This window comes from Arachis ipaensis, chromosome B10 (genome assembly GCF_000816755.2).
Source record: "Arachis ipaensis cultivar K30076 chromosome B10, Araip1.1, whole genome shotgun sequence".
Lineage (NCBI taxonomy): Eukaryota > Viridiplantae > Streptophyta > Magnoliopsida > Fabales > Fabaceae > Arachis > Arachis ipaensis.
This window is the reverse complement of record NC_029794.2, coordinates 115,463,927-115,472,320: the sequence shown is the minus strand read 5'-3', so window position 1 is coordinate 115,472,320 and position 8,394 is coordinate 115,463,927. Positions and strand designations below refer to the sequence as shown.

Genomic DNA, 8,394 nt, shown 5'->3' with positions numbered 1-8,394 from the left:
GTTCCATGAGCATGTAAGTTTTTATATTTTGTTGACTGTATCAAAATATGTCAAAGTAAATCTTGTTTTTATAAATACTATATTTTGTTTGACAAAATCAGGTAAAAAATCCCAGTAATGGCATAACTTGTCCTCATTTATTGAGTTTAGCATTCGGGCCAAAAACTAGGGCCATGAGTGTTGGTATGTTCAAGGTTAACGGGTATAGATTTCATACTCCTGAGCATGCATCTGGAAAGAAGACAAATAATACAGGCATATATGTTAAAGGTGATGGAGGGAATGAGGCATCTGATTGGTACAACACTCTTAAAGAGATTTTGATTGTTGAATATCCAAGTCTTGTTAGTTTAAGGGTCACCTTGTTTTACTGTGAGTGGTATGACCCTACTAGGCCTCGGGGAATGCGTAGACACAAAGACTACAAAATAATTAAAGTATTACCCGCTAGGAGATATGGGAGTTACGATCCATTCATCCTTGCGCAAAAAGCTAGGCAAGTGTATTACATGCCATATCCACAAGGCTGTAAGTCTAATTGGAAGGTTGTGATTACATGTAAACCACGAAAAATAATGGAGGAGGCACAAAATGAATCTGAAACCGATGTGTATCAGAATGATGAGCCTCCACATGCTAGGATCATTTCAGAAACTGAGTTTCCACCATCATTAGCATATATGTCAGGAGATGTTGATATGATACAACTTCAAGTAGCTGACCTCCAGGTTCCTTATGTAAATAATGAGGAGGACGATGACATTGAGAACTATGATGACGATGATGCTTACATTGATGATGATGGAAGTTCAGAATTCTCGGATTGAGGTTTTAGTTGGAAATTCTTAGTTTACAAATTTGTTAATTTACTTTTAAATAAATTATATTTTGTATATGTGTTGCTGCTTCATATATCTACTTTATTATTAAATATGAGACAGTTTAAAAGTAGAAAAATAAATACAATTTTTATTCTTTACCCAATTTCACTTTTTTTTTATTAAAGAAAAACTTGCTTCTGCTATATTCTTTTACTTTTTCGACAGTTTAAAAGTAGGGAAATAAATATAATGTATCAAACATATAAATCCAAGGTAGGAGCCATTTCATTTGTGGCATATCTCCCAAGACACACTGCTTTTTACTACTAGCTGATGACACTACTAGCTGATTTTACTTTAATTGCATATTTCTAATAAATTTGTTAATTTGTTAATTCATATATCTTGTATCGGTTATGTTATGGATAATAACTTGCTTATTTTAATGTGTACAGGATATGGTTGGTAGAGACGGAGATCGCGGTCGTGGCCGTGGCCGTGGCCGAGGCCAAAAGGGGAGGCCTAGGCTTTCTACTGGTCAGCCCCTTGACTTGCATGCGGATCCATACTCTCTCTTTAGGTTATCATCCGACACAACTGCTCCGACCAATGGGAGACCGCCACCTATTGCTACTACTACCCCCTCCCGTCAGGAGCCTTAGATACACATGATGCCTACTCCGGGTGTGCCAAGATCATGCACTCAACAAGCCAATGAACCTTCCAACACTGCCTCACATGGTGTGCTGAGTGATCCAGCTATTGTAGTTCGCAGTCGAGCAGGATCTTGTGGGGAAAGACAAAGCGCATCTAATAGTACCCAAGATGTTCAGGGTCAAGGAACATCCACTGCCACTGGTCACTCCAGCACAAGTGCTCCCAAGCTTAGATATGATGGTGCCAAATAGTTTGTTATTTGCTTTAAATTTTATGAATAGCATGTCTCATTTTTACTAAGTAATATGTCGTTATCATTTTTTTGGTTTTTGATGTAGTTGGCACTCACCTAAACCTGGATTGAAGCGTATTTCTCAGGTTTTTAAGGAAAACTACAACAAGCCTTGGCTGAGTTTTGATGAGGCAGATGATAATATTCGAAAAATATGGTAGACTGAGTGGAGAGTAAATTTTATCTACCTTGTTTTACGTATTTTACAATATTATATCTCATAGTATATTATACTGTCTCCTTATGTTCTATCAAAATTTCTGCAGCAACGAAATTATTTTTGGGCTCAAAATATTCTGGTTATTTTTTGTCCTCCCAACATTAGTTAAATATAGAAAAGTGTATATACTATATGTACTGTACCTTTTGTTATTAACTTAATAATGATCTGACAGACAAGGGTAGTTTTAATCCTCCTTTTAGGATTTGTTTTGAATGCATCCATGAATAATTAATTACATTAAAGATGCGAGTTTCTTCCTTTATAAAAGAATTCTGATATCTTTTGCTATTAGAGAGAAGCATGATTATTATATATATAATAAAAGCACTTTGTTGAGCATAGTGTCTCCATCAAGTTGCATATTTATATATATATATATATTTTACGATACAAAATCTAATGGTTAACGCCTTAAGAGTTGTGTAAGTTTTACAGTTCGAAATAGGCCTAAAGGTTTATAAGCAGCACTCATCTTCATTGCTAGCCCATGTCTAATAGTCACCTCCACTGTAATCTTTAAGTTGGATGGGGTTGGTATCTTACAAGGAATTTTTTTTTTCAAAAGAAAAAGCTTAATACACTAAAATGGAGCAGACAAATAAATAGAACAGTTAAAATTCTACTAATTAGTATATTGTGTTGATTATATATGTTACATGAATTGAGCTCCCTTTGTACTCAGAATTGGAAACTGGTACATAACGAACTTAGTGCTTGATTCATGGCAATACTGAATGATGATAATTATTCTGTTATGAAAAATGGTGCATGTCCAAGACTATGTGAATGTGAAGTCATATATAAAACATGACCTTTTTGAAATGATCAATATAGCAATAGCAATATATCAATGTGAAGGTGAGAAATTGTAGAAAATTGCATGCTTAAGTTTTGTAATTAGTATTATTAATTCATCATATATTCCGGTTCCCTAAATAGAATTTACTTGTTAAACTCAGCATTACTTGTTATTTATTTGTCAGCAAAATAAATTTGTATCTGTTCAGAGGCTAAATTTTATTCCAATGATTTTTTTTAAAATAGAAATGCTTTGACATTATTGATACGGAAGAGGATGATATCTATCAAACTTGGAGGTTTAGGGTTGCCAAGCGCTTGCGAGGTATGCTCCATGCCATTCGCAAAAAAGGTGCCCGTCCATATTGGATCCCAGCAGAAGTTCTTGGTGAATTGATGAGCATTGGGACACTGATGCCTATAGACAATTACAGGCGAGAAATACAACTGCCAGGAAATCGGCTCGAGGTACTTCCCTTCACACTGCAGGAGGCACCACCTTTCCAGAAGCGAGGTTACGCTTGGTAAGTTGCTTATAGACAATCTTTACTATGATATTTGCTGTTCTGAAAGTTGTTTAATAGAAATGATCTTAAATGTCAATCAGTGAATGGTGATAGTTGCAAATGTTATGTTCCATGATACTAATAAACACACGTAACTGCCGAATGTCCATTACCATTTTCACACTTAGAATTTTATATAGATTCAAAATTTTATGTGCATTTTCAATATTTGTGAAGTTTTGATTGTCTATGTGTGGCTTTTTTTGACTGGTTTCTTAATATACTGCCATTGGAGAGCTTCTCAAGATCAAATATTGAGCCCTTTTTGGTTTTGGAGAAGAAAGAGGGGGTGCTTTTGCAGTTGGCTCCTAGTGTTTGTTCCTGTTCTTCATTTGTTCAGTCTCCGTTACAGTAGATAAGTAGGGGATTTTTCATGATATCTTGTTTTCATAGATTTTCTTATGGAACTTCTAACCATGTTGAGCGTGTTTTCTAAGTTGGAATATATAAGGGAAAGGGATCAGGAATGGAATGGAAGGGTTTGAAGGAAGAGATTTTCAATCCTCCTTTTTCTTTTCTTCCCTTTAGTTATCAAAACTTACATACATCTCCTGAAGTTGCATCTATTTTCTGATTTTCAATACTAGCTTTGTTTATGAACTTCACTGCAGTTCTTCTGGATTTTCATGAGGTTTATCATTAGTAGTATGGTTCTGCACGAATTTCCTTGCTTATTTTATATCCAAATTCTCTGCATATGTAGATATGATTGAATTGGCTATTTGGTTATGCTTTGGTAAGCCTTAATCAATAGAGAGTGAAATCCGTTCTTAATAATGATCTTGATCTAGTTTCTTCTTGACTTGATGCAAACTGCTGAGTTTTATTTTTTGCTTAATTAATTTATTTTGACATAATAGAATTAACTTTGTTAGCACATTACATATGCTGCTCAACTTTATGAACATTTCTAACTAGTGTGTAATTTTCTCGTTAAATGAAATGAACTCTGGAACAAACATATTGAGTTTCTGAGTTTCTATATCCCTTTAGTTCATAAATTGCTTAGTACATGGCTTTAAGTATATACATTATCAATTGCTTAGTACAATACATCCCATAATTGTTGATAATTTGGTTACATTATGTAGAATCATTCGCTTGGAAGACCATCACGTATGGATGAATTTTTTGAGCATACTCATACTCGCAAAGAGGATAGGACTCAATGGGTTGATGAACACTCCCGAAAGACAAAGGTAACTTACCTTTATTCATTGTAACTATTTTGTTATCTAATTGTTATGAATTATTGATACTTATAGTAGTTTATCATTCATTTTTTCTCATTGTAGGATATATTTCAAGAGCGTATGTTTCAGGCTGAGCAAGAGCGGCAAGCTGCTATAGAGGCTGGTGTAACTGATCCACCGCCTGTCTCTGAGGAAAGCATATGGATTGAGACAGTGGGTGGAAAATGAAGAGGTAGGGTATATGGCATGGGTGAGGTAAGGGACTCTTCCATAGTGCAACCTCGAGTTGATGAGCCAACCACGACCACCAACATTGATGTTTTGGATCTTAGAGAACGAATCACAATACTCAATAGGGAAGTTGAACAACATGCCGCTAAATATAGAGAGCTTAAAGACCGCTACCAAAGGGAGAAAAGAGAGTGACAACAGACTATTGAATCTTTGCGTGAGGATCTCAACACCAGTAACTCACAGATGGATCAATTTAGTCATCAGTTGAGCAGCTTGACTGAGTATGTGAGAGCAATGGGTCCTAGTAGTTCTGGATCACGTGTTCCCCCTACCTCCTCCTTTTACTTTTTCAAGCTCTCAGAAAAGCACAGCCCCAACCCCAGTCCCAACCCCAGCCCCAGGTAGAAAACTTCCACCAATTCTGCAGTGACCAGGACAACCACAGAGTTCTCAAGGGAGGATGATTCTGACGATTTTGATGACTCAGATGATTATTTAGACGAGTATGAGTAGGTTATTTAATTACTTTACTTTGAATATTTTGTATTATTAGTGGATTGCAATTTAAACGAATATAAGTCTATGTTTAGTTATTTATCTTGTCTTGAGTCTTTATGTTAGAGGGTTATTTATTATTTTGATAAGTTTGTAAACTCATTATCTAATATTTAGTATAAATTTTATTTTTATATTTAAAAGTTTATTTGTCTTTTTATCTAATATTTTGTATAAATTTTATTATTATATTTAAAAGTTTATTTGTATTAACTGTTTACTATTTTTCAAATAGAAAAAAAGCCTATTAAAATCGACGGTAAAGTTGTCACTTTTAAAAGTTAAAATAGACAAATCTAAATAATTAAATCGACGGCAGCTGTGTCGATTTTATTCAATCACATATCGACGGCATTGTCGTCGATTTTATTAAACATATTATAGACAAAAGTGTTGTTGATTTTATTGAGTTAAATATCGACACAAAGATCGTCAATTTTATTGAATCAATTATCAACAAAGAGGACGTCGATTTTAAATAATAATATCGATGACACTGTTGTCGATTTTATTAAGAATGTAAAATTCTCACACCCATATTACAGACGGAACAAATGTCGATTTTATTTAATTATTATTGACGGCTAAGAAAGCCGTCGATTTTATTAGCATTTTGAAAAATCGACAAACTTTATAGCGACCAACTGCGCCGTCTATTTTGCCGTCGAATTTTAATATTCTCGACGGTTTAGCCGTCGATTTGGCCGTCGATTTTAACGACGTTTCTTGTAGTGATTGGAGGCGTTTGATATCTTCTTCTTTTTCATTTTAGTCCTACTAATATAATTTAAAATTATTTTTATAGTTACTATCATATATACATGCCTTACTAATTTTACTAACAAAATATTTGACGTATAATCTTTACTCAAATTATTCTTTTCTCTCTAATTTCCTACTCTAATCATCTATCTTTTTTATTTTTCATCATTTCCAATGTTTCTCCTCTCAACACTGGTTGCGCTTTTTTGAATTCTTTTCATTTATCTATATTTTTCATCTTTTTCAATCTTCTCTTCAATTCTCATTACTTCTCCTCTCACCGTTCGACACACTATTCTGTATTCCTCTTATCGTTGTCTTTCTTCTTCCATCAACACTCTTGGTTGCATCACTTTTAGTTTCTTCTCTTGTTCAGCAGCATATCACCAGTACTGTCTTGCTATGAATAAAAGTGCGTAAAGCATGAGTGTGATACTTCGTTAATAAATTTTATAAAAATTATTATTATTAATGAATTTCGTATGTGTGTATTTTAGTCCTTAATATTTCGGTCAAGTCCTTGTTGAGTTTAAGGAAACAAAAATCATAATTTGATGATGACTAAACATAGGCCAAAAGTCCAAATTGTGTAAATAAATCATTTGGCTAGTGTGCATGCCAAAATCAAATGAAAGAGCAACAAGCAAGCCCAACAACAAATATTTCATTCACTAGCGGTCCGTAACAAGTGTGATTGATCACTAACCAAGAAGAAAAGCTACATTCATTTTTTGATGGCCCAAGAAAATAGTTGCTTATCACAAATCAAGAACAAAAGTAATACTCTTTTCTTTGAACCATAGCCAAGTAACCAAACTCATTCTCTCTCTTCTCTCTCTAACCCACGTGATTAGCTACAAGAGTAAGCAAGAAAAAGGAAGCTCGGTTTAAGATTCAAATAATAATAAAAAAAAAGATGATTACCAAAATTAAATAACAAAAGGGAAAGAAAAAGAAAAGTCAGAGGTTAGGACACAAAAACAAAGATCAAATGAAAGGGTGAATCAAAAAATCATTTCTATCTTTGTGTTTCTATTGTAGTATGTTGAAGATGCCTTCCTCCTGCATGCACCGTTCAAAAAACTTGAAAAAAATAGAGGTTATGAAATTCTGCTACAAATTAAAGGTCAAGAATAAAATTTGGAGCAAAAATATTGATGAATAGCTCAGATCCTTAAAGAAAAATGAAAAAGGAAGAAAGAAAAGTAGTTAGGTAAGAATGCATGTTAATTTTAATCTCTACTACTGTTCCATTTCTTTTCTGTGCTACTGCTCCTTATTTGGGGAAGAAGAACAAGTCAAAGCTATCCAAACCAACTTCAAGTTTTGGAAGCTTTACTCCTCTTTAAAAGGAGTAAACGGCCCAAAATTGAAGCAAGAGTGAGCACACAAGTTTGGGTCTTCATAGCTTACAAGTTATCCTTTCTTCTCCTTCATGAGTGTACATTAAATTTTATGTTCTTCAGTGTTCATCTTTCTTTGTTTCTTTTCAATGAAAAAAGGCATTAAGTGAGGTATCAGTAAAAGTCATTGAGAGAAAAGACAACGAGAGTTATCTAGAAAAGGCCAGAAAATTATGTCAAACTATTTTGTTTGTATTTCTGTTTTGTACACATGATCCTGAGAGGATTCTCTTGCTAATTTGGGGAGCATTTAGTGGTTGTATCATGAGCATGAGAGGTTTCTCTTGCTAAGTTGGGTGAGCACTTAGTAGTTAAAAGTTTAGAGAGTGAACCTAGCCAAATCTAGCTTGGGTAAAAGCTGGATTTGTCCCAAATGAAACTGGGTTGAATCCTAAGGAAATTGGTAATTGTAATCTTTGTTAAAGATAGTGAAAATTTTATCAATGTTGTCGTGGAGACTAGATGTAGGTCACATTGCACATAGTGACTGAACCAAGATACATGGCTATGTGATTCTCTCTTCTCTACTCTTCTTCTATTTTCTTTCTATATGGGGCAAAATAAAAGTGTCTCCTGATTTGTTTATTTTACAGAAGTCACAGCAATCTAAAAGTGAAGAGTTGCTATGTTCCTGATCTTATCACGAAGAGATAAAACAAAATTGTCCCCTAAAATATCAACTTGACAAACTCATCAACAGCCAATGCAACAAGTTCCAAATTCAGTTTGAAGCTAAAGTGAATAAGTTTTAAAAGGAGGCCATAGATTCAACCCCCTTCTCTAAGGCCATTAACAAACCTTCAATTCTAAATTAAATTTTTTTTTCTAAAAATATCCTTTTATTATTCTTATTATTTTATTATTTTTCTTTTTCTTCTATCATTTTTATT

At 33.9% G+C, this 8,394-nt stretch overlaps 2 long non-coding RNA genes across 2 annotated transcripts; both read left to right on the top strand.

Annotated features, from left to right (window-relative positions):
• On the top strand, positions 1,412–1,865 carry LOC110267620. Its single transcript, XR_002355441.1, has 2 exons — positions 1,412–1,718; positions 1,817–1,865. It is a non-coding gene; the product is annotated as an uncharacterized LOC110267620 (long non-coding RNA).
• On the top strand, positions 3,238–5,381 carry LOC110267619. Its single transcript, XR_002355440.1, has 3 exons — positions 3,238–3,315; positions 4,449–4,556; positions 4,653–5,381. It is a non-coding gene; the product is annotated as an uncharacterized LOC110267619 (long non-coding RNA).